Source organism: Canis lupus, chromosome 21 (genome assembly GCF_011100685.1).
Source record: "Canis lupus familiaris isolate Mischka breed German Shepherd chromosome 21, alternate assembly UU_Cfam_GSD_1.0, whole genome shotgun sequence".
In the NCBI taxonomy this organism is placed as follows: Eukaryota; Metazoa; Chordata; class Mammalia; order Carnivora; family Canidae; genus Canis; species Canis lupus.
Genome location: NC_049242.1, coordinates 42,388,914 through 42,412,815, shown reverse-complemented (window position 1 = coordinate 42,412,815; position 23,902 = coordinate 42,388,914). Strand labels below are relative to the sequence as shown.

Below are 23,902 nucleotides of genomic sequence, written 5' to 3'. Positions count from 1 at the left end.
CCGAGACTTTGCCATTTGAAGTTACACGGTTATGTAACGTCTCAAAGAAGACCCAGTTTTCTTTGAGTTGCAAAAGGAAAGGAGATTGACGGTCTTCACTTGTAGGCACGTGGGGGATTTGAGAATAACAACGCGGAGGGTCCAATTCCTTAGATGGAAGATTGTCATAGTGGTGATGGTGATGGTGACGATGACGGAGGTGATGCTGTTTCATTCTTTGAAATTATGTTGTGATTCATAACCGTGGAGTGAAGTAATCTTCAATTATGCTGTAATTGATTATAAATATCATATTCACATTTCACACTTAGGCTGATTAAAAAAAGCTCTTTATATGAAAAGTGATAAGAACACTCTGCCAAATGTTTCATTATTAAATCGATTCTTTCATGCTTTTCTGCTCTTCCCAGAGAAGATGATAAGTATTTTTGATGGTGAGAAGTCTGAGATATATTTATCCCCAAATCTATATCTTAATGAATCAGAAATCAAGAGATAATAACAGTTTAAAGGCGATGGAGTGTCTGTAATCTCCTAAGGCTTTTACATATATTGATTTTTATATAAGCAACAACCTTTCCAGGTAAATTTTAATACCTCCATTTTATAAAAGGGTCAGTTCCTTAGAATGAATAAGCCACAACACAAGCCTCTCCCTGGGCTAGGCTTCTGGAACGGAGCGACCGTGAGGACAACGAGAGTCTAGAGAGCTCTGAGCAGGGGTCTTAGGCAGCCGGCCCCTAGATCTTGCCCCATCTGCTTCATGCATCCACCCCCTTCTCATCCCCATCCAGCCTTAGAAACAGCATCTGCTCCAGAGGCCCAAAGGGCTGCTGGGTCATCATGAGCTGGGGAAGAAAGGGGACCCCTGCTGGTCATTTGCAGCCCAGGGAGCTCTGGGAGCTGCTGTCCCTGGAGTGGAAAACAAGCGTGCCTCTTGTTTTCCTGGGTTTGAGCGGTCATTGCTGTTCTTCTTAGTGCTGGTCTCCACAATGGCTTTCTCTGTGCTCAGTTCTTTAGCTCAGCCTCTCCGGCCTGGGGCTGCCTCTCCCCGGGAGACCCCACAGGAAATAGAGGTGATAAGCTCCTCAACTGGCTTTCGACTTTCCCAGTGCATTCACGAGGATCTAAATTCCAGGTCTGCTACTCACCAGCTGGGTGGCTTGTGCAAATTACTTACTTTCTCTGAGTCCTAGGTTTTTCTTCTGTGAGGGGAGAGACCATCAATCCCTCATGCAACTATTCTGAGGTTTGAACGTGAGAATGGATATAAATATGTCTTGCATATTACAAGCACATCGTTGGTGCTCAATAAATGTTCATCCATACCCCTTCCTTCTTTGGGCAGGTGGAGGTCAACATTCTCCTCCACGGCAAGAGCTTCCCTTGAAGCCCTTAGGATGCAGCTACTGGTTCAAACACAAGCAAGCTGAAGCTCAAGAATTGGGTGATGTCTGGATCTCGGTTTCTGCTGAGATTCAGAGTTCTAAAATTCACCCCATTTTCAGAGCTTGCCAACAGCTCTAAGGATGGCAGACCCAGTCTCCTCCGGGAGACTCACTTCTCTGGTCAACACTGTCACCATCCCATTGACTTGGGGAAGGGGGTGCTTCTCTAAATGGTTCTCAATTAAGCTTGGACTCGTGACCATCAATGTCTTGCCAATCAGTCATAACCGACACGCAACATGACTGCTACAGGTTCAGACGTAGCAACAGGGAGACGAGGCAGTGCTAAGAAATCGGCAAATCTGGCTTGTCTCCAGCTTGGAGTCCTCAACAGCTGCCTCCAGGCCCAGCTGTGAGACCCGCATCCATGTGACAAGGAGTCAACCTTCTTTTCTCACTCAAGAGAGCCTTTGACCCAAACAGATGAGGCTGAAGAGAGAGGCCAGAGAAAGGATGTGAGGGCCAGTAGAAGGCCCATCTTTTAAGTCTGGTCTCCTCCAGTCACTGAGGTTGGGTTTCACCTTTCCCTTCAAAGGGCGGTCTGGTCTCATTTCTGTAGAGTCATGGCTTCACCCGATGGGAGGGAAGGAAGGAAGAAGGTTTCATTTCATCAACTGGCCAGATGGGTTGGCAGTGGCTTTCTTTCTTTCTGGTGCTCCGTGCTGTGGATACTGAAGCTGCGTGGGCTCCGCAGAAAGGAGTGCTGTCATTAATTAGTCCTGTCTGCCACGGGTACAGGAGCGGGGAGTGGCAGCCACATGCCACACACTTGTCATCCCAAGGAGTGCTGTCATTAATTAGTTATATCTGCCACGGGTATGGGAGCGGGGAGTGGCAGCCACATGCCACACACTTGTGTATTGTAAGATGAGTCCACACCCCTAACCTCAAAGGTGTGTGGATGTGATTATACATGAGGCCATCTGTTCTGCCGAGAACTCTGATGGAATCCGAGTTAGAAGAGGAGGTTGGGAGCAAAGGGCTGGGGAGGCTAGAATTGTTCTGAACGATAGAAGGAGAAAATATTGGAGTTTCCACACTCATCCAGAAGGAAGGAGATGAGCATAAGGATTGAGGATGGGGAGAGAAGAGAATCAGAATCTGTAACTAGACTGGTGTAGGGCTGGGGGGCTACATGGCCAAGCAGACAGTGAAAGATCCAAGCCAGTCAAGGTGGGAGGCTAGGGACCACAGGAGTAGTTGGGGGACAGGCTTGGAGCCAGACTGCCTGAGTTCAACCTCTCAGCCCTGCTACGTCCCAGCTGTGTAACCTTGAACAAGTTTCTTATCCCCTCTAAGCCTCCGTTTCATTCGTAAATGAGACATAACAATAGTGTCTAATTCGTAGGGTCATGGGGACAATCAAATCAGATAATGTAAATATAGTGCGCAGCACAATGCCTACTATATAATAAGCACCCCGTAAACACCAGCTTTGGTTCTTTTTATTTATCACACACACGGTACTAATATTCAGTCGGAAATTAATCCATTTCTGAAATACATACCCCCTCTTTGTCTCACCCGCAAATCTTTAGTATGCTCTACACATAAACACGTGGTTTTACGCAAAGGGGATGGGGTTTTCCAACCCGGGAAATGTGATGCAGAATCAACACGGGCACCTGCGAAAAGGACCATCCAGCTAAGGAGGCAACAGTGTGGGACATGAGCAGACTGTGCCAATGGCTTTCTTACCAGGACCCCAGCCAGGAATTGATGGAAATTGTGAAGAGCTTTGGATTTCCATGGGGGCATGGAATGTGGGCTCAAGCTAATGGTGCGTGGGCCTGTGAATCAGGAGGGCTCTGGCCGGCTTCAGGTCACATATCCACAAAAATCAGGTAGCAGTGCAGCAAGAGGTGGGCACACCAGGCCAGGGAAGATACAAAATGCATAGGGCACTTGCCACTGGGCCTGGGGTCTGAGTGTCTCAGGCACGGCTGTGCCGCTGCAGGAACCTCCTGTGAACCAATGGCACAGCTTCAGCACCAGAAAGTGGCTGCATGGGAAGGAGGCTCAAAGGCAGGCCTGTGTGGAGCCACTAGGGTGCCAAGGGTGCAGGGTCACACAACGTCCTTCAGCTACTTGGCTCCTTGGTGGTTAGCAGGAAGGACACACAGGGGATGAGGCCCACTTGAAATCTGAAAGGTTGAAAGGCAGGTGGAAGGAAAATCGGCATTCTTTCCCCAAGAACACAGGAATCTGCTCTTAAATGCAATGGATCTTGCCCGTCAGTCTCTATCATGATCCCACTGCCTGGCTCTGGGGCCATCCTTGAAGTGTGGGCAGGACGTGAGGCCTCCTTGGGAAGGCTGCCTCTTTACTCGGAAGCCCAGAGGCGCTCTGACAACAGCAAGTACCCTTTCTGGTGTGGGATCCGCCGCCAGTCATAATATTGTTTTTAGAAGCTTTGGACAAGAACCTTCTGGTCTTTGATGGTAGGCAACTAGAAATCTAACATTTACGTAATCATTTTTCTCTATTATCTTTGCAATAAACATGTTTCTAAAAACACGCGGCAGAGGTTCCTTCTTTTCAAAAGTTTGAAGGACAATCCTTTCTAAAATACTGTACACCGTAATCTAGGCCCGGGGTAGCAGATACGTATGGGGCTGCCAGGTCCCTCTGTCCCGTTCCCATACCCGGGGCAGCCATTGCTAATCAAGCACAACACTCTTCCACCGCATTCCAGGCAGCCCCTGGCAAGCGCTTGGGGTTTGGCATATAGTGTGCTTTGCTTCCTGATTATCCCTTATCTGAAAAACAGGAGAACTGGGTTCTAATCTGACCGTGGCCATTAATTAACTGAGTGTTTTAGTTTCCTTACCCATGATTATTATTTTTTTTAACTATTTTTATTTTTTATTTATTCATGAGAGACACAGAGAGAGAGAGAGGCAGAGACACAGGCCGAGGGACAAGCAGGCTCCATGCCCGGAGCCTGACGTGGGACTCGATCCTGGGACCCCAGGACCGCGCCCTGGGCCAAAGGCAGGCGCCAAACCGCTGAGCCACCCAGGGATCCCCTAAAAAAAGCTGATACTGTTTAAAATCTCCATTTCCCCTCAGTTGTTAGAAATTTGCACAGAAATAGCGATTATTATTACTACTATTGTCATCAGAAGGCAGTTCTTCGTTCTCAACTGGGGCCACGCCACCTTCACGCTCATGTTCATGATCAATTTAGAATTGTAGAGTAGATACATATTCAATATTGTAGTTTGTTTATTACAGAGAGAGAGAGAGAGAGAGAGAGAGAGAGAGGTGAAGTGGGGAGGGAGAGAGAGAATCCCAGGCAGGCTCCACACCCAGCGTGGAGCCTGACACCAGCCTTGATTTCACAACCCTGAGATCATGAGCTGAAACCAAGAGTCGGACGCTTAACCGACTGTACCACCCAGGTGCCCCTCAGTACTGCGGTTTTATGTTTAGAAAGCAAACAGAGTTACCTAGTCCTTGTGTAATATGCCCATTCCGAATCTCCCAGGCCGCTGGGCCATAGGGCCAGAGGGCTGAGAAACCTTGAGTCAAGACGTCGGAAGCTGGAGGCGGCTGGGAATCTCAGCTTCTGTTAGGATCTGCTGTCCCTTCCCATTCTTTCCTTTCTCTCCACCCCAGGGTCCTGCAGACCTCCAATTACTCCTGACATAGCCTAGTATTACTGTCCCCCACTGCCCACTGGGTTGCTTTCTTCACGACCCCACCTCTTGTGGCTGCCTGGATGTCAAGTTCAAGAGCCTGTGAATCATAATGTCCAGGCTAGGAAGTGGTGAGTGATAGTGGTGACTCACCCCACGCCACACCAGAAAAGGGACCAGACAGCCCAGGTGATGAGGTTGCAGACAGAGGCCCCACCTGCCGGGGTGGTCCACCCTGCTGGGGCAGCCCCTGGGACGCAGTGACCTGGCAAGGTCAGCACAAAGCGAACCTGTTTCCTCCTGTCCAGCAGGGGTGTGTGTCTGGCCTTTGCTGTGCTGCCTAACCTGATATTTTCTGGGGCACTGGACCTGTGTTTATTTTGAACAGCTTCGCCTGCCAAACTCATGCAGGGGAAGGGAACACAAACAGAGGACGCCTGCGGTATTCCCTCCAGAACATTTTCTTTCCAAACAAGAGTTGTTTGCCTTCAAAGACTCAATCTCTTGATGGCAGACAGAGAAATCATCAATAGACTAATCAAAATGGCAAGCGTTCCTTTTTTTTGGTTTGGTGCTCACTAAATGCAGGTATTATACTAAGCACTTGATACAAAAGAACTCGTTGAAACATCACAGCAACCCCGTGCAGAAGAACTCTATCTTACTGTTGGGGAAACAGAGGCCCGTGGAGGTTGAGTCACTTGCCGGGGCTACAGGGCTGGTAAGGGGTATGTTCTCTCCATTTGAACTCAGGGAGTCGGGTTCAGGCCTCTCGTCTTCAAGGTCTCAAGGAAACTGAGCCCTAGATGAGGGATACATCCTTCGTCCTCCCCTCTCTCTTGCCTTAAAGGCCGCATTAACCTGTCAGCTTGTTCTATTGACTCTACTCCTAAAATAGATCTCAAATGTGTCTCCCTCTAGTCCAGGCCACCATCATCTCTGGCCTGAATTCCCCCAATTCCCTCTTAAGAGATCTCTCTGCTTCTGCTCTGACCACTCTCCTGCCAGTTCACGTTCCATGCCCATGCCAAAGTCACCTTTCATTATCAGAGGTCGAAACATGTTTCCACCCCCGACCCCGCTAACTCCCATGTGAAACCATCTCCAAAAGCTTCCCGCTGCACCACACCCCTTCCCATGGCCCACAGGACCTCATCTACTCACATCTTGTGCTCCTTTGCTCCCTTGCCCACCACCCACTGCACCTGAACTGGCCTCCAATGTTTGCCACGCTTCTTCCCAGCACTTGACCTTCACATGCCTTCTTCCATCTCCTGGGTCTTGCTGGCTTCTTTTCATCCCGAAGATCTCTGGTTTAAAGGTCCACCCCTTACAGTCTATCTTCCTTACCTCCTTATACAATTAGATTCTCCTCTGTCTCCTTCATAATGTCACAACTTGAAAATGCACAAACACACACACACATTTACATATATATGTTTTTGTTATCTATCTTACCCACTGGACTGTAAGGCTCACAAGATCATAGATAAGTCTACTAAAGTCACTGATAGGGGCGCCTGAGCGGCTCAGTCCATTGAGTGTCTGCCTTCAGCTCAGGTCATGATCCTGAGGTCCTAAGATCAAGCCCCACATCAGGCTCCCTGTTCAGCAGAGAGTCTGCTTCCCCCTCTGCCCCTCCCATGCTTGTGCTCTTTCTAGCTTGTGTGCTCATTCTCTCTCTCTCTCTCTCTTTCTCTCTAGTAAATAAATAAAATCTTTAAAGAAATAAATAAGGGGCACTGGGTGGCTCAGACAGTTAGGTGTCTGCCTTTCAGCTCAGGTCATGATCCCAGGGTCCTGGGATCGAGCCCCATGTTGGGCTCCGTGCTCAGCAGGGAGTCGCTTCTCCCTCTCCCTCTGCTCCTCCCCCTGCTTGTGCTCTCTCTCTGCCTCACTATCTCTCTCTCAAATAAACAAAATACCCTTAATCTGGGGTACTTTAAAAGAAAGAAATAAAAATACAGTTACTGATACATTTCCAGGGCCTAATCCCATGACAGTAGGGCATACTTGAGCTGCTAAGCATGCATTTGCAGAATGTCTTTGCTGATTTCCATCTCCCCAAGGCCCGTGGAGAGATGTACCTGGTTTTCTGATTCCACAACCTTCCTCTGGCGCCAACAGAGTGCACTTGATTGCAAATGTCAGCTCGAGTCTAATCAGTGGTATTCTGGTACCCGAGAAAAAAAATAATCCCTGATTTGTAGCACTTGCTGATTTCCATGGTGTGATCACTCCCACTGTAGCTAATTTCAAGCAACCAACGTGATGTCAGTGAAAGCAGAGCTGGAAAGAATGTGTGCAGGATTAGCTCTCGGGAGCCAACGAGCCTGGTTCTGCACAGCGCTGGGCTCCTCGGGTTTCGGGCCCATCTGACTCTCAGTAAGGGATTCAAGGACTTTGACCTCCGCACTCAAAGGGCTCAGTGTGAAGCCCCCCCCTTGCCAGCTCCACCGTTGGCCACGTGGCACGGATCTGGTGCCACAGCTGGTGGTTCAACGTTTGGACGTCGGTATCTGTAATCCAGCTCCCCTGCCTCCCAGCTACTTGGCCTCAAACGGGTCACACAGCCTCTCCTAAGATGCACTTTCCTCCTATGTCAAGTGGAGATAGTAATGGTACCTACGTGGTTGCCATGACGATGGAGTGAGTTTCTATGTGTCAAGGGCTTACTACAGAGTAGGGATTAAAAGCCTAAAATCCAGAGCCAGACAGCCTAGGTTCAAATCCTGGTTCTGCCTCTCATTAGCTGTGTGACCTTGGGCAGGTTAAACTTTGTGTCTCAGGTTCTGAGGTTGTAAAATGGAATAATAATAGTACCTGCCTCATAGACTCGTGAAGATTGAGTTCGTAAATGTATAATGTCTAGTAGAGTAAAAGCTACCGTTGTTGGGGACTACATGTCATAGTCCATATGCGAGTCCTCAGCACAGTACCTGGCACACAGGAAGTGCTTGATAAAGAGGAGGAGCTTTCATGATTAATAACGCCTGATGTCGGGCCGTGTCCCCAACCCAAGTCCTCAGCTGCGCCCCAGATCTAATACGGGTCACTCAGAGCTTCTGTCTTCATCCAATGATGTGTCCACAAAAGCTGCTCTCATCTGTCACCCCCGGCTTCTCTTCCTGGGGCGGTCTCATTGCTTGGAAACTGCTGTTTGTCCAGACCTCGCGGGACACCCAGCTCCCTGTCTCACTTCCCGCCTGCATAGGGCCCTGGAGCCCCAGGGCAGCAGATGAGCCTCGCTTGGGTGGTGAGCGACACGAGCACAGTCCTTCACCCAAGGTCCTCCCCATCTGGTCCAACCTGTCTGCTGTCACTAACTCATGTCTTCCTGGCCTTCTCAGGATGTAGGGTGGGAGTGCTTTCAAAGAGCTTAAGGAAGTAGGCAGCACAGGATGTGGAAAATGGGCAACATTTCAGACATAGGCACATTTCTCTAATATACAGAATCGACTAGAAGATCAGCCGCGGGTGGGGCATAATCCAAAGAACACAGACATTGAAAGTTGACCTGAGTTCAAATCTTCGGCACCATTCCTACCCTCTCTGAACCACAGACTTTTTCTGTACTTTTTTGGGGTATATTAGATATGTAAAACATCTAATAGGGCTGCTGCTCAGTTGTATTCAGAAGTACAGACAAATCAAAATCACACTTACGTACCTGCCATAGGTTATATGTTCAAATAGGAGTAGCCATGATGGGAGCCTTCCTAGGCTACCCTAGACTCTCCTGCTTTCTCCGACTCTAAATAGTGGAAGGCCAGGTTGAGCTCGTGGCCTTACTCTATTCCACTCACACTAGTTAGAATTTCCCGTGGATTTTTATTGTCAGGTTTATATCCCCAGCCCTGACCCTTGCCCTCAACTCTGAATCTGTAGAGCCAATGGCACCACTTGAAAGTCTAGAGGGCATCTCAAACGTATCACAATCAAGACGCAACTCAGGTGTCCCCCTCCTCGCCATGGGCCTTCCCTCCAGGCCTTCTCCATCTTGAGTAAATAACTGATGCCTCCATTCACCTAGTGGTTTAGGCTGAAATGGGCTTTTGACCTAGGGGTGAGAGCCTTTGATTCTTTTGTCAGACACCCCCACACCCAAATTATTAGCAAACATTGTCAGCTCTACCTTTATTTTATTTTTTTTAGTAGTCCCGCAGCACAATTTTAATAGTTTTACTGGTAACTGAACAATTTATTCAATATGGCAGGGATATGACAAGCATGGTTGTAAAGTAGCTGGTCTTATAGGTCAGGAGCTATGATCCTGGACCCACTGCTCAATCCACTTCAGTATCTGTGATGTTATCTTCTAGATCTTTTGGTTTATTGCTGGGCAACTGATGTACTATTTCTTCTTTGTAAGATGCTAATGCTTCCTCATAAAGAATTTGAAAAATTTCACACTGAATATTGTCTTTTGGTTTCTTCTCATTATAACCCCTTGTTTCGAGTCTTTTGTACAATACACTGTTATCTGCTTGCAGCACAAAAACTATATGGAACCAGCGTTCCGGGAAGAAATCACAACCATGGTAATCAACAATAACTCCACCTTCACTCATTTGGTTTTCTAATTCATCAACTACTCTGTCTTCATCTAAAATGGGGCAATCATACTCTTCATCGTAGCCATCATATAATTGCCTTTCTTGAGCTAAATCACCCACATTAATGTATTTCAGTCCTGATCTCGATGCATGTTCTTTGCCCTAGTGTGGTTTTTCCAACCCCCGGGGTACCGGTGAGCAGGATGTTCAGAAGCAACATGGTCCTCGGCACACTGGCTCCCAGCTCTACCCTTAAAATATATCCTGAATCTGACCACTTCTTAGCCTCCCCACCATCCCCAACTTAGTCCAGGGACCATCACCTCTCTTGAGAGTGGTTCTTCTTGAAGGGATCACCTGAGGATGTAGATTCTGAGTCAGTGGGTCTGGGTGAAGCCTGAGGGTCCGCATTTCTAGCACATTCCCAGGTGATGTGGGAGCCACAGTGAGAAGCACTGATGCCTCTGACAAGCCACCCCGCTTCCACTCTTGCCCGCTTCCTCCTGGGCAGCCAGCAGCATAATATTAAAATGTGAAGCAGATAATATCGATCCCCCTTACCCAACCCCTCTCCCAACTAATTTCTTCCCTTCCAACTTGGAGGGAAATCCCAACCCGCAAGTCTCAGCACAGTCTGGCTCCAGGCTCCCCTCTCCAACCTCCTGTCTGCTACCTCTCCCTTGCTCACAGCACTTTAGCCTCCTTTCTATTCCTCAAGCACAGCAAGCTGCCTCCAGTCTCAGGGGCCTTTTCTGGTCCTTCCGCTAGACTAATGCTGAGCTGGAGAGCCCGGTATGGTGCAAAGATCTATGAAAACAGGTGAAATGGACTTATTCCTGAGATGGGGATGGGCCTCTGCCCCCAGAGAGCTGATCCTACAGCTCCTGCAGCCTTTCTCCCCAGAAATGCGAAATGTGTCGCCTCCTCACAATCCCTCTGTGCTCTGCATTTTGTCATTTGGTTGCTATTTAGAGAGAAACTTAGCTGGAAGCCGTGATGTGAGATAACCACAGCGCAGCAAGGCCGCTGACTCGCTGAGCCCCTACTCAGAACATTCTCAAGGCAAACCCTCTGTGCCCCCCATCAGACTCCTGGCTCCTTGGAAACCAAGAGAGCAGCTGGACAATCTTCCTTCTCCAACCAGTGGCCCAGAGGAGTGCGAAGCTGGGTGATCTTTGCAGTCACCCCTAAGGTTCTGTCCCGTAGGGTTATCCAGGCAAGAAGCAAGAAGGTACAGTGGCTCTGCCTAGGGGGCCTGGGCTAGCCTGCTTGGGGTCGAGTCCCAGCTCTGCAGCTAGGACTGCGTTACCACAGGCCAGTTACAAGAGATCTCCAAGCCTGTGCTCCTTGTCTGTAAAGTGGGCGTAACAGGGGTTCCCTCCTCACCTGCTCATAACCGTGTTCATATGTCTTGTGAGCTTGGCACCCAGTGAGAGCCCAGTAAGTGCCAGCTATTATCCTCAGGCTTCATTATCCCCCATGTCTTCCAATAACGCAGCAACTGGGGCGGCGGAGTCAATGGGAAGAGCATGAGTTTTTGATGCCAGGCACGTCTGGCTGTGAAGCCCAGCCCTGCCGGTCTGCACGTCCCTGGGTGGGTGGCCGACCTCAGTCTGGTCATCTGCAGAATGAGGAGACCACGGCAACGTCCTGAGTGCACATGGGGGCATTAATCGCAAACATCTGGCACTTAGTGGGGGCCTCATAAATGTTCCTGCTCCCCCCTTGCCCCCCTTTACCTCCCTCTGCAGCTCGCCTCTGCATTCACAGTACTTCCCCCTTTTACTGTCACACTGAAGAAGTGAATACATGAGGTCAGCGCCAGCAGGTGCTCGAAGAATCCAGGCTGGTGCATTTCCCAGGTCGCACCGCCATCCGTCACGAAACACTATCAAGAGCCAGGAAGTGGCTCAAAGAGACACAGCGGGACTCCTCGTGGCCCTTCCGTTCTTGTGCCCAGTGTCACAGGTCAGTAGGCCGAGGGCCCGAGAGGCTGGGTGAGGGGGAGCCCGAAGCAGAGCACGGAAACAGGATGATGGCCGAGAAGCTCCCCGTGGGGCGAGCTAGGGTTCCATGCCGGGCAGCCTCCCGCCCTCTCTCGAGCTTTGCAAGTAAAAACCAACGCTTTGTAGTCTCAAAAAAAGGTGGCAACGGCATAAATACTCATCAGCAGGAAGCCAGTTAAAGAAATTATAGTCCATGCAAAGTATGAAATGCTTTGCCTCCATTAGAAGGGAAGAAGTGAATTTATAGGGGCTGCCGTGGAAAGCTGCCAAGCGAAAAGGCAAGGCGGAGAATGCTCGGTACGGGATGGTTCCACTTATGCTAACAAAGCTCTAGAGTGGGGTATGGACATAAACGCATGTAAATGCATGAGCTGCGCACCAAACCGTTCACTGTGGTTACCTCCAGGCAGGGGGAAGGGCACTCCGGGCAAGCATGAAGGTGGAAGCCCTGCTCTTGCTTTATGCCACCTACACTTCCGTGCTACTGGTTGCTGTACACATGCAGGACTTGGGGAGTTCAGGAAGAAAAAGAAAAAAAGAAAGGAGAGGAAAGCCGATCATTCTCTGTCCACAAATCCAAGCGCGTCCAGGGGAGGATGCTGAGCGTCTGTGGGAAGCCTTGGCCTCTCACTCGAGTCATGGCTGATTCAGAGCAATGTCCAGGCAACCACATCCCTCGCTGCCGATCCTGGGCCTGCTTCTTCGGCGCCTCTTACAGAGGGGCTGGGGTTGGGGCTGCCTTGACCCAGGGCTCTACCCGAAACCCATCCTGTGGCTCAGCCGTGCCCGCTCAGGCCAGAGCAGCCCTAGGAGGAAGCTGGTCCTAAGGGTGCTGGTGCTAAGCCAAGATCCCTCTGCGCACTCCTGCCCAGAGCCCCCAGCTCTGATATAGACTCCAGGTGACGGCTCCTGTGAGCTATGCTCATAGGGACACAGACTGTATTTTTCCCAGTAAGATTGATTTAATTGGTTAATATCCTAGATTCATCTTCGTCAGGTCACGCTTTGCTCCAGGATGTTCTCTGGTCCTCGATTACAACACAGGACGTGGAACACAGCACGAACTCCTTACCCTGGCACTCAAGGTCCCCCAGGGTCTGGCCCAACGAGATACTCATCCTTCTAGGTCAGAAAGAAGGCATATCCTGTTACGCTTTGTGACTCATCTTGCCAGAAATGGTTTTCAGAAACAGATGCCACCTGTCAAAGCTGCCATCTGCCCTGTCTTTGCTCTGAAGTCTAAGGTGGATAACCACCGGGCCTACCCACCTCACTTTTTCACTTGAATCATCCGCAGACTCTTAAATGAAGCAGGATGGGTAAGAATAATTCAAATGATAAAACAAGCTCCCACACATCGAGCTTTTACCTTGTGCTCCGACGCGCTAAGCGCTTCATGTATATGATTGCGCTTCTTTCTCAGCAAAATTTCAAAGCAATATCATGCGCTCCTTTTACAGATGATGAAACTGAGGCCCAGCAAGCATCAGGTGAAAGGGGTTCTTGACCACTCAGCAGTACTGCCTCTCAGCAGTACTCTTCAGCGGGAGCTCACGGATACGTGGGCACCTCTGCAGTCACGGTGGCCTGCTGAGGTGTGCAGAGGAGGATATTCCACGGAGCACGGCCCGCGGACTTGCCACGCCGCGTGTCCCACTGTGCAGTACACGTCCCGGCGTTCCCGCCCCTCTGTCCCACGGGGAAGTGCACCTGGGCCTCTCTTCCCCGCGCGGGGCCTGGCAGGTTGAAAATGCTTGAGTCAAGCTCTTACTTAATCTCTGTGCTCTTACAGGACCCTTGAGAGAAGACATCCTCCCTGATGAGCTGTGAAGAATGCCTTCCAGGGAAAAGCTCTTCAAGTGTGTCAAGAGGGTCTGCGTAGCACACCTAAGGGCTTTGCACGGCAACCCCGGTGGGATGGTTTTTTTCCTCCCAAGAGCTGTCTTGAACTGAGACTCAGATAATGGCACTCACATTCTTTCTTGGCCATCAGAACTGTGTGACCCTGGGCAAACAGCTCTCCCATTTCAGGCCAACTTTATTGAGAAATAGCTTACGTACAGAGAATAAAATGCGCCCACTTGAAGTGTTCAGTTCAATGAGTTTTTTAAATGTGACATTGTAACCACCACCCCACTCAGGATAGAGCCATTTCCATCACTAAAAGCTCCACCTTCTGCTTTTGGTCATTAGGGATTAAATGTGTCTTTTCCAGTATTTCACATGGATGGAATTATTCTCTACGGCGTCTTTCTGTTTGGCTTCTATCATCCTGCATGTTTCTGAGGTTGGTTCATGTTGGCACACGCACTGGTAGTTCGTTCCTTTTAATTGGTGGCTAGTGTTCTATTGTATGGCTGTAACACAATTTGCATATCCATCACTTGTTGGCTATTTGGACTGTTTCTAGTTTGGAGCTATTACGAATAAAGCTGCTACGCTCATATGTAGAGAAGTCTTTTGTGTGACTCCGTATTTTCATTTCTCTTAGTTAAATACCTAGGCAGGGAAGTTCTGGGTCACATGTGTATCTACTTTCCTAGGACTGTCGAATAAAGTACCACCAACTGGGTGGCTTAAAACAACAGAAATCTATTGTCTCGCGGTGCTGTAGGTTGGAAATCCGAAATCCAGGTGTTGGCAAGGCCCTGCTCCCTAAGGACCCTCTGGAAGAGAGTCATTCTTGCCTCATCCAGTTTCTGGCAGCCTCAGCTCCAGTCCCTGGCTTGTGGCAGCAAAACTCCAGCCTCTGCCTGTTTTCACGGGGCCACCTTCCCTCTTTGTCTGTGTCTTCACTTCGCATGCTCTTCTGTGCGTCTGTGTCTACGTTTCGCTTCCTATAGAAGGACCCTTGGGATTAGGGCCACCCTAATGACCTCATCTTAACTGGAGGATGTCTGAAAAGAGCCTGTTTCCAAATAAGGTCCCATTCACAGGTGCCAGGGGTTAGGACTTCAACATAGTTTTTTGTTGTTGTTGTTTTTGTTTTGTTTTGTTTTGCTTTTTAGGGGGTGGATACAATTCAACCCATAACACACGATGAATATATGTTTAACTCGGCAAGAACTGCTAAACTATTTTGGAGAGTGGTGGCATCATTTCACATTCCTACCAGCAACAGAAAAAAGTTCTAGTTGCTTCACATCCTTGCCAGTATTCATCATGCTGTTGTGGTTTAGTGTTCCAATGGGTATGTAGAGGTAGCTCGTTATGGTTTTATTTTGCATTTCCCTGGTTATCAGTGGTGTTGAGTGTCCTTTTAGGTGCTTATTTGCCACTCAAACATCTTCTTTGGTCAAGTGTCTGTTCAAATCCTTTGTTCAATTTTTAACTATTGTTTATCTTCTTATTATTGAGCTATAGATGTTCTTTTAAAAATTATCATATAGTATATTATTAGTTTCAGAGTGGAGGTCAGTGAATCATCGTTTGCATACAACACCCAGTGCTCATTGCATCACGTGCCTTCCTTAATACCCATCACCCAGTTACCCCATCCCCTGACCCACCTCCCATCCAGCAACCCTCAGTTTCTTTCCTAGAGCTAACCCTCTCTAATGGTTTGTCTCCTAAACCATCTAATTTCGTCCTATTTTATTTTTCCTTCCCTTCCCCTGAGTTCATCTGTTTTGTTTCTTAGAGTTATTAAGTGTCCATTACAATCTATTCTCTCCAGACCATAAAAACAGGAGTGATAGTCTCATTCTAAAATTTTTTAGACTGCTTTGTTTCAATCTCAGATTAAGTGGTGGAAGTAGAGGGAACATTTAACCCACTGACCAGATGCAGATATGGAAGTGTATTATACCCTTGAACACAGCAATCTTACTCTAGAGAATTTATCCAGAGGAAACAGACTAGGATTCATTGGAAGAATATTCCTTTCTGGCACGGAAAAACAGGAATAAACCTAACTGCTCCAAAATAGGAGGCATCCATAGTCTATATGATAGAACACTATACGGCCACTGAAATAAAAAAAAAATTAACATGAGAAGATGCTTCTAATGTTGAATGAAGAAAAGGCCAGTTACAAAACTTATGGATAATATTATCCTTCAAGAGGGTTCACAAACAAGGTAGGAAGATAGGTAGGTGATCATTCCTAGACGGTGGAAATTTGGGTAATTCTTACTTCCTTTTGACTTATCTGTACTCTCTGACTTCCCTACTCTTAGTAATTGTACAAGTGTTGACTTGTGTTGCTGCCAGGGTGTGATAGTCAGAGGTCAAAGGTGTGACATGGCCTTGTTACCCTAAAGGCCGACCGGAGCGGAGTGGAAAGAGCACGGCCTGGTGCTGTCTCAGGGGTCCCCATCAGCGGGCACTCTCCAGGACTGGTCCCGCCGAGCACATCTTTGCTCCACCGGCAGCGACAGTGAGACAGAGCTCGCTGCCCAGCCAGGCGAAGGGCCGTCCTCCCTGGGGACTGAGCTACCAGACTCATGACCCTGGGCCCCTTTCCCCCGGATTACCGGGCTGTCCTGAAACATGCCACAGTCGAGGCCTATCAGGCAAGACTGTGCAGATAAATGTTAAACAGCTGGCTGTCCAGGAAAAAGAAAACCAGCCCTGATTTGGAGTGTCTGCTTCTTTCTGTGGTATAAATACCCACACATGGCCCATTTCCAGCTACCGATGGGACATCTTTGAATGTGGCGTTGGGAAGGGATGTGCGGAACTAGCCATCATAGAGAACGTTTTAAATAGCATCTCCATCACCGTGAAACAGCAGATGTAAATAACCGCAAGTGCAAACAGGGGATTAAAGTTATTAAGAAAGTGATGAAAGTGATGGGTTTTGAGTTATCGCCTTCGTTTTTAATACAGTGCACTTCACTGTCAGGTTATATAATTTAATTTTTAATCACGACCGTCTTGAACACAGAGCTCACAAAATTCCTGAGACTTTAGCCACTGCTCAGGTGCGCAGGCACCGGCCAGCCCTCGCAGACACGCTCTGCCCCACGCGCGCTCCGGAAGCTCGTAAACTGCCTCAGCCGCTCAGTGTCCTCATTTTTCTGTAAGAGAGACTAATACTCTAACTCGTGGCCATGGGGTGGGGTGGGGTGGAGTGGGGGGGATTAACGTGAAAGTCCTACACTGTGTCTGGCACACAATAGATGTTCCGTGACCATTCCTTCCCAGGCATTCCCTGAAGCAGGTGCGGGATGCAGAGCTCGCCCCAGCTCTGCCCCCCCAGGACCCACCTCCTCTGTCCCCTTCTGCTCCCCCACTTCAGGAAAGGGTGTGTCGGGCGGCCTGACTCTGCATCCATTCCACCTTAGTCAGGGGTCAGGGCACAGCCCCTAAGAGGGACTGGCCACAGGGACAGAAAGGTGTGGAGGGGGCATCTGGGGTTGAGAGCTGGAACATCTGGATGCAGGTGCTGGTGCTGCCACTTGCTTGTTGCAGACACGAGTTATCTAACTTTCCCGAGCCTCAGTTTCCTTGTCTGTGGAAGGGGCTGTGTCTGTGTGAGGCTGCCTGCCTCACAGTCAGAATGACGATGGAGGATGGTTCCAGAGCTGCTGGTGAGGGCGGAGACCAACTGCCCAGCAGATGCTCATTTCGTATTGAAGTTAGGTTTCTGAATTTCCAGGCTTGGTGGGGATCAAGGGGGCAGGGGCATTTCAACGAGCAGAGGGTATCTTTGGCCCTAGGTCTGACCCGAGGACTGTTCTGCACGCTTCCAGGGAGGCACCAACTGATGCACGGTGCCCGCATCTCCATGACTGCTGGGAGCCCAACGACAGAGCCCAACCGGAATCTGCAACAGTGGACAGACACACACGTGTGCAGGCATGTGTATGCTCAGCCCCAGCCCCAGCCCCATCAGGGCTGTGGTTTTTCCATGTGCTGGGGGGCAGTTTGCTGCAGGAGCTGTATCGGGGCCGTCCAGACCACAGACCAGGGGGAGACAGCTACAGCAGTTCAAGCCAGAGAGACCTGGAGGGAAAGCAGCACCTCCTACCCTGCCTCTGCTTTGTGCAGAAGAGGCTGGCAATGCCTGGCCCCCTGGCCCCTGCCTGCCGTGGAACCTTTAGAAATTCTTGAGGCTCGGGCTTGAAGGGGTCAGTGTTCTCCTGCAATACTTGAGGAGACGTGGCTATAGAGTAAGTCACAGCTTAGCTCAAGTCCTGGCTTTGCCACATTCAAGCTGTGTGATTTTGTACAAGCTACTTGACCTTTCTGGGCCTCCTGTTCCATATCTGTAAACCGGGGAAATGGATAATACATACCTGATGGTGTTGTTGCTAGGATTCATGACTTTATATATAAAGCACCTAGCATAGTGCCTAGGTCTCTGAAAATTGCTGTATGATTCCTTCTAAATATTGGTCCTGTCACAGTTGCCCCTGGCCAGCACCCTGGCCCTAAAATACATTCCAGCATGACCTGACCCTTGTAAGCTCCCCAGGCCCTGCACCCTCCTGACCCTGAGCCCACCCTCCCTTCTGCCCTCTGCCCTCTGGCCAGTCTGGGGGTACATGGCACATACCACCTGCTCAGATGGGGCCATACAGCCACATCCCTGCCTGCCACGGGTGACCGTCCAGCACTGCACAAAAGACAAAAAGCAGGAGGAAGCCAGCCTGCTTGCCTCTTCTGCTCCATTTCGAACAGTTCTGATGCACTGATTAGAATATTTGTATTAAAAACAAAACAAAAAAGCAACCAGAGCTCCCACTCCACACCTCCATTTTTTTCTCAGCCAGCTTCACTCCACAGCCCCTCAAGGTCGGTAATAAAGACATTTGGAACGCAAACCACGTTCAGGCAAAGTCACACTCAGAGATGCTGGGTGTGCACTTCCTGACATTTGCAAGGGAGGCCATTAGCATTTCTGCTGATAGGGCCGAAGCCCCCAGCCCTGGCCTCTCACTCAACCCCACTTGCCAAGCTGGGGGATAATCTGCAAGGTGGGCACGGCTCCAGAGAAGAGCTCCGTGTCAGGCAGTGTCATCGATCCAGGGCAGCTCCACTGCCTGTGCAGCCAGCTCCATTCTAAAGGAGATTGTGGCCCCAGCAGAAGCTGCTCCATCCTCTGCCTCGGCCAGGGTGCAAAGGTTTTGCATTTCTCCCTTGTCATTTGCCAGCTGGGTGACGTTGGGTGAGCCACATGACCTCCCTGGCCTTTGGTTTTCTCTGCTGTAAAATACTAGTTACCTGTTCATCCAAAGAGTTGTGATGCTAACGAATGGGACATGCCTCTGAGTCACATAGCAGGTGCCTGGTGTAGAGTGAAGGCTCGATAAATGTCAGTCCCTTTTTTCTCCTGTCTCCTGCCTTACCCCACCTGCCTGTCAATGTCCCTTATCCAACTCTACCTGTAACCAGGTACCAGATCAGGGATGGGGAGTGCCTGGTATTCGTATCCCCCCAAACTCCTATGAGGGCCCTGGCAGACATTACTAATCTGTCCCTACTGTAGTAGGCAGGATTGTGGCCCCTCAACGATGTCCAGACAGTAACCTCTGAGCTCTGTGACTGCTGTAGGTGCCACGGCAAGAGGAAATCTGCAGATGTGACTATTATCAGGATCTCGAGATAGATGATACGGATGACCTGGGTGGGCCCAACATAATCACAAAGGTCCTCGTACGTGCGAGAGGGAGATAGGAGAGCTGCTATCGGGGAGATGCGGCATGAGCAAACCCAACTGGCCAGTGAAGACGGAGGAAGGGGCCACAGGCCGAGAAATATGACCAGCGGCTAGAATCTGAAACGGGCAAGGAGACAGTCGGCCCCCACCCCACCCCACCCCACCAGGGCCTCCAGAAGGAATGCGGCCCTCCTGACACCTTGATCTTACCGCAGTGAGACCTATGTTGGACTTCTGACTTTCAGAATTGGAAGAGACCACATTTGCGTGTTACAAGCCACCAGATTTCTGTCATTGGTTATAGGAGGAACAGGAAACTGATCTACCCATCCTCATCCTTCCTTGGCCTGAGAGTTCTTCTTCTCAATATAGCGCTCCAGGAAAGTACCACTGAGAAATAGCAGGTGTGACCCTCAGCCAACCCCCCTCCCCCCACCCCCACACGCCCGCTCCGGGCACACATAATGCCACTAACTGGTTCATCTTGCAGTGCTCTGATTATAGTCCTCCCTGGCCTGATGGCGCATCTGTCGGATTTGGGACCTTTTCAGGTCCTCCCTCTGGTACCTACTCTCCCCTTAGCTTAAAACCCAACCACTCCAACCATCTCTGGACCTCTTCCTAGAAGCTCAGAACCCCTTTAGGGCCCTAGAAAAAAAGACTACTCCCTCCCAGGGCTTTATTCTCTAGTTCTAGTGAAGGTCTAGCCTCCACGGCTCCTGTGACCCAGAGCTGGGGGATCCTCTGAGCAAAGGAACGCACACGAATGGCTGGATCCTAAGGAATGTTAGACCACAGCCTGCCTCCCAGCTCCCACATCTCTCGGCATCAGTACAAAAGCCTTAAGCACAAGGGGTTATATTAGATGCATAAATTCATATCCATTGGCCTGTGGCCACCATAGGAACAAAGGCTTCTTGGAGCAACACCCAGCTCGCACAGAGGAATGCTTCCTATGGAGGAACAAAGGGTCTCCAAGAGAGATGGGTATTTTTTCCACTTATGAATGCGGAGGAGCTATAGACGAGGGCCAAGCTCCCAGGGGATGGGCACCGAAGGGAAGACAATAATAACTTACAGTTCAAAATGCCCTGACATCAGACACCTTTTTCCCCAGTGTTCATTTCTGGATTTCACCCCTTGCAAATGTAACGCACGTGCATTCTCCTGTTGGTGCATATACCAGCCCCCTCCAGGATCCCAACCCAGCAGAAGACAGCCAGTGTACACGTGCATGTGTGCACACCACCCAACGTGCCAACCCATGGATACCTGTGTGCACGCACACAGCCCCAAGCATTGACGGGCTCATCCCTGTGATGAGAGAGCACGCACGAAGGCATCGCAGCGCGTAAATACAGGGTGGCTGCATGTAGGCACATCGCTAAACACATAGTTTAACACGTAGTTAAACATCTATGTGTTTATGCAGAAGTGGTTGAATCCCAACTTTGCGGGAAGCCTGTGCCCAAATACGTCACGGCACTTAGACACCTAGACCCATCCATGCTGGGGCCCTCACGCAACTGCAGGTGGGATCGGTACCTCAAAACCATGGTGATTCCCACTCCATGCACAAACCCGAGGCCCACACCAGATGGACGGACATGCAGAATGCAACCTGGCACACAGTCTCCAAATGTCTTAGTGAAAACAAGTGAAAGCCAAGTAAATAGAAGCAAAGGCCTTTGATGTTTTTGTTTCTCCAACAGAACTGCCTCTTGATTCGAGGCGCTGACTGCTGCAGGCTGCCCACCCGCTCTCAGCAGGCAGCCGCCGCGAGCACAGAGCTGGTGCACACTGGTGGCATGGTAATCGTCTCCCGGGGGCCTTGGGTGCCCATATTAACAGGGGTGTGTGCTCGTGCACACACACACACACACACACACACACACACACACACACCCCTGACTGTTTGCAGCTGCCTTGCCTTTTCTTTTTAAATCTCTCATATAATGCACTTTGCAATCCAGCCCCCCTCCTGCTCGGCTGGGCTAAACTATTTTGGGAATTGGCGCAGATGCTGAGAGCAAAGATATTATTCCGAGATGCTCAACAGAGATCAAAGCTGCTTAATCAAAGCCGTCAACTCCGTGCACAGCGCCTTGGCGCATCCAGGGCCCAGGTGGAGAGGAAGCAGTCGGAGCGACCGGTTAGGAGTCAGGGAGAGCCCAGCAGCGCAGCTCCAGGTCTGACACCTGAGGTCATCTACGTCTCTAAGCTCCTCTCGCTTGCCATCTCCAGACAGAAGTCCGCTCCACACAGCCCCAGAAGGATGAGAGTCTCTCTGCTTAAAAGGCCCTCCAGGAAGGAAGATTTCCTAACCCTGTGCTGAGCAATTCTCACACGAGGAAAGGGCTCTGTGTCTCGGCGCAGGGCTGATGAAACAGTCCAGAACTTTCGAGGACCAGCCCTCTCCGGGGAGTGCTGCTGGGTGGGGCTGGATGACACTGGAAGGCGGTGGCGGGAATGGGAAAGCCACCACCAAGGGTGCAGCTCCTGTGGGAAAGTGGGCACAGAGGGGGCTCCAGGGGATTCCTCGGGGCCTTCTATTTGCCACCACACTGCTCTCTCTGAGAATACAGCACAAACAAAGCAAAGTCTCTGCCTCTAGGGAGCTCACATTTTAGATGGAAACCGGAGGGAGGGATGGGGGAGACAGGTCAGGCTGTAAGTAAACAGAACTTGTATTTTAGATTGTTTTAAGTGGTAGGAAGGAAACAAAGTGCTCTGAAAAACAGAGAGAGCAGCTGCATGCTGTGGGGATGGAAGGCTGTGTTCCCCTAGAGAGGGTGACGTGTGAGCCCAAACCTGAAGGGTGAGAAGGACCAGCCACCAGCCACGTGAGGAGCACAGGGAGCTGTGTCTCACACAGCAGGTGCACACGCCGGCAGGGGGTGGGAGCCTGCTGCTGTGTCTGCTCGGGGAAGGCTTTGTGGGTCACGGGGAGGACTGTGCCCTTCTTCCAAGAGGCTGAAGTCCCTGATTGTTGTGAGGCACAGTTTAAAAGAAGACAAGAGGGGATCCCTGGGTGGCTCAGCGGTTTAGCACCTGTCTTTGGCCCAGGGCGCGATCCTGGGGTCCCGGGATGGAGTCCAATGTTGGGCTCCCGGCATGGAGCTTGCTTCTCCCTCCTCCTGTGTCTCTGCCTCTCTCTCTCTATGTCTATCATGAATAAATAAATAAATCTTTAAAAAAATAAATAAAAAAAATTAAAGAGGACAAGAGTTGAAGCAGACAGACCAGCTCAGAGGTCCCTGCAGTGCTCCAGACAGAAGATGACGGCCACCTGGACTAGCACAGCACCAGGAGAGGTAGATCCATAAGGGTGGGTTGGAGAGTCACCTGTAGGTAGAAATGAGGGGCTTGCCGATGGGTTGAATGTTAGCAGGTAAGGGGACCGGGGAATGTTGCTGCCGGTCAATTTTACAGAGTTGAACCACCGATACTCAGAAGTCCCGGGGCTGGGGGCACCTGGGTGGCTCAGTGGTTGAGGGTCCTGGGATGGAGACCCGCACTGGGCTCCCTGCAGGGAGCCTGCTTCTCCCTCTGCCTGTGTCTCTGCCTCTCTCTGTCTCTCATGAATAAATAAATAACATCTTAAAAAAAAAAAAAAAAAAGACATCCCAGGGCTGGGAGAGACTTTGGAGATCACTTCTCACTCAGAGTTTAAACAGCCCCCCGGCCCCCCAGGAGGACATCAGCCCCTGCTTGCACAGGATGGTGAGCTGACCAGCTAGAGGGCCCATCTATCTACCTGATAGACAGCAGGGATCCCGGGAGAGCTGTCCCTCGGGTGTGCTGAACTCCGTTGGTGCCACAAGATCCCTTTACAAGAGCAGCACCTGGCTGTGGGTGTCAGACTTCAGCACAACCAGGTTTTAGAGAATCCCTAAAGGGCCCAAAGCCGGTACGTCATCTTTCTGGAGCCCTACATTTGTATCCCTTAGCTCACAACCCAGCCACTTGGCCCAGAAAACTGGGCTGGCTAAAGCCCGTCCCTATTCTCTTAGGCCTTGGAGATGGGGTGACACCATCTGAAACTGTTTCCTAAAGTAGGCCCTGAAACGATGGTCCCATAAGATACTGCATAGCAGGAGATCCTCGGGTGAATAGGTCTGGGCAATGCTGTGTATTATGGACAGTATCATACATAGGTTATTTGTATTTATATATATATACGTATACCGCAAACTTCTCTTAGGGTTTCACAATGCACATGCGCAGGCTCTGACAAGTCCCGCAGTAAAGATACCCACTCAACTCTGTTGACTCGTACGTTACCCAAACTTATTGACCAAAGCCACGTCTCTTCCCAGAACACCTACTATTAATAGCTCCGCTTCGGGAAATACCATTCCAGATGACCGAGCTATGAGATGGAATTTGTTAAATGGGTAACTTCAGCCCCAAGTCGCACTTTGCTCTGAACCATTTAGATGTTTTAAAGCCCAAATGGTGTTTTCGAAGTCAATAACCTGCTGCGTGGGTTCTGTCTTTTTTGTTGGCACCTGTAGACCCGGCTTCATTTACACATACACACTGATTTTGATGAACAAGCAGGAGGCTATTAGTTGCCTTTCCTCCTTCCTCTCAGCCCCGCTGAATTCAAATACGCCATCCCATGGCTGACAACCAAGTTTTA

At 50.0% G+C, this 23,902-nt stretch overlaps 1 protein-coding gene and 1 pseudogene across 1 annotated transcript in view; both read right to left on the bottom strand.

Moving 5' to 3' along the window:
* The window catches only part of NAV2 (neuron navigator 2), a 724,081-nt gene that overhangs the window by 448,825 nt on the left and 251,354 nt on the right, over positions 1 to 23,902 (bottom strand). The gene's annotated exons all lie outside the window — the stretch shown is intronic.
* On the bottom strand, positions 9,348 to 10,119 carry LOC100686118 (annotated as a pseudogene).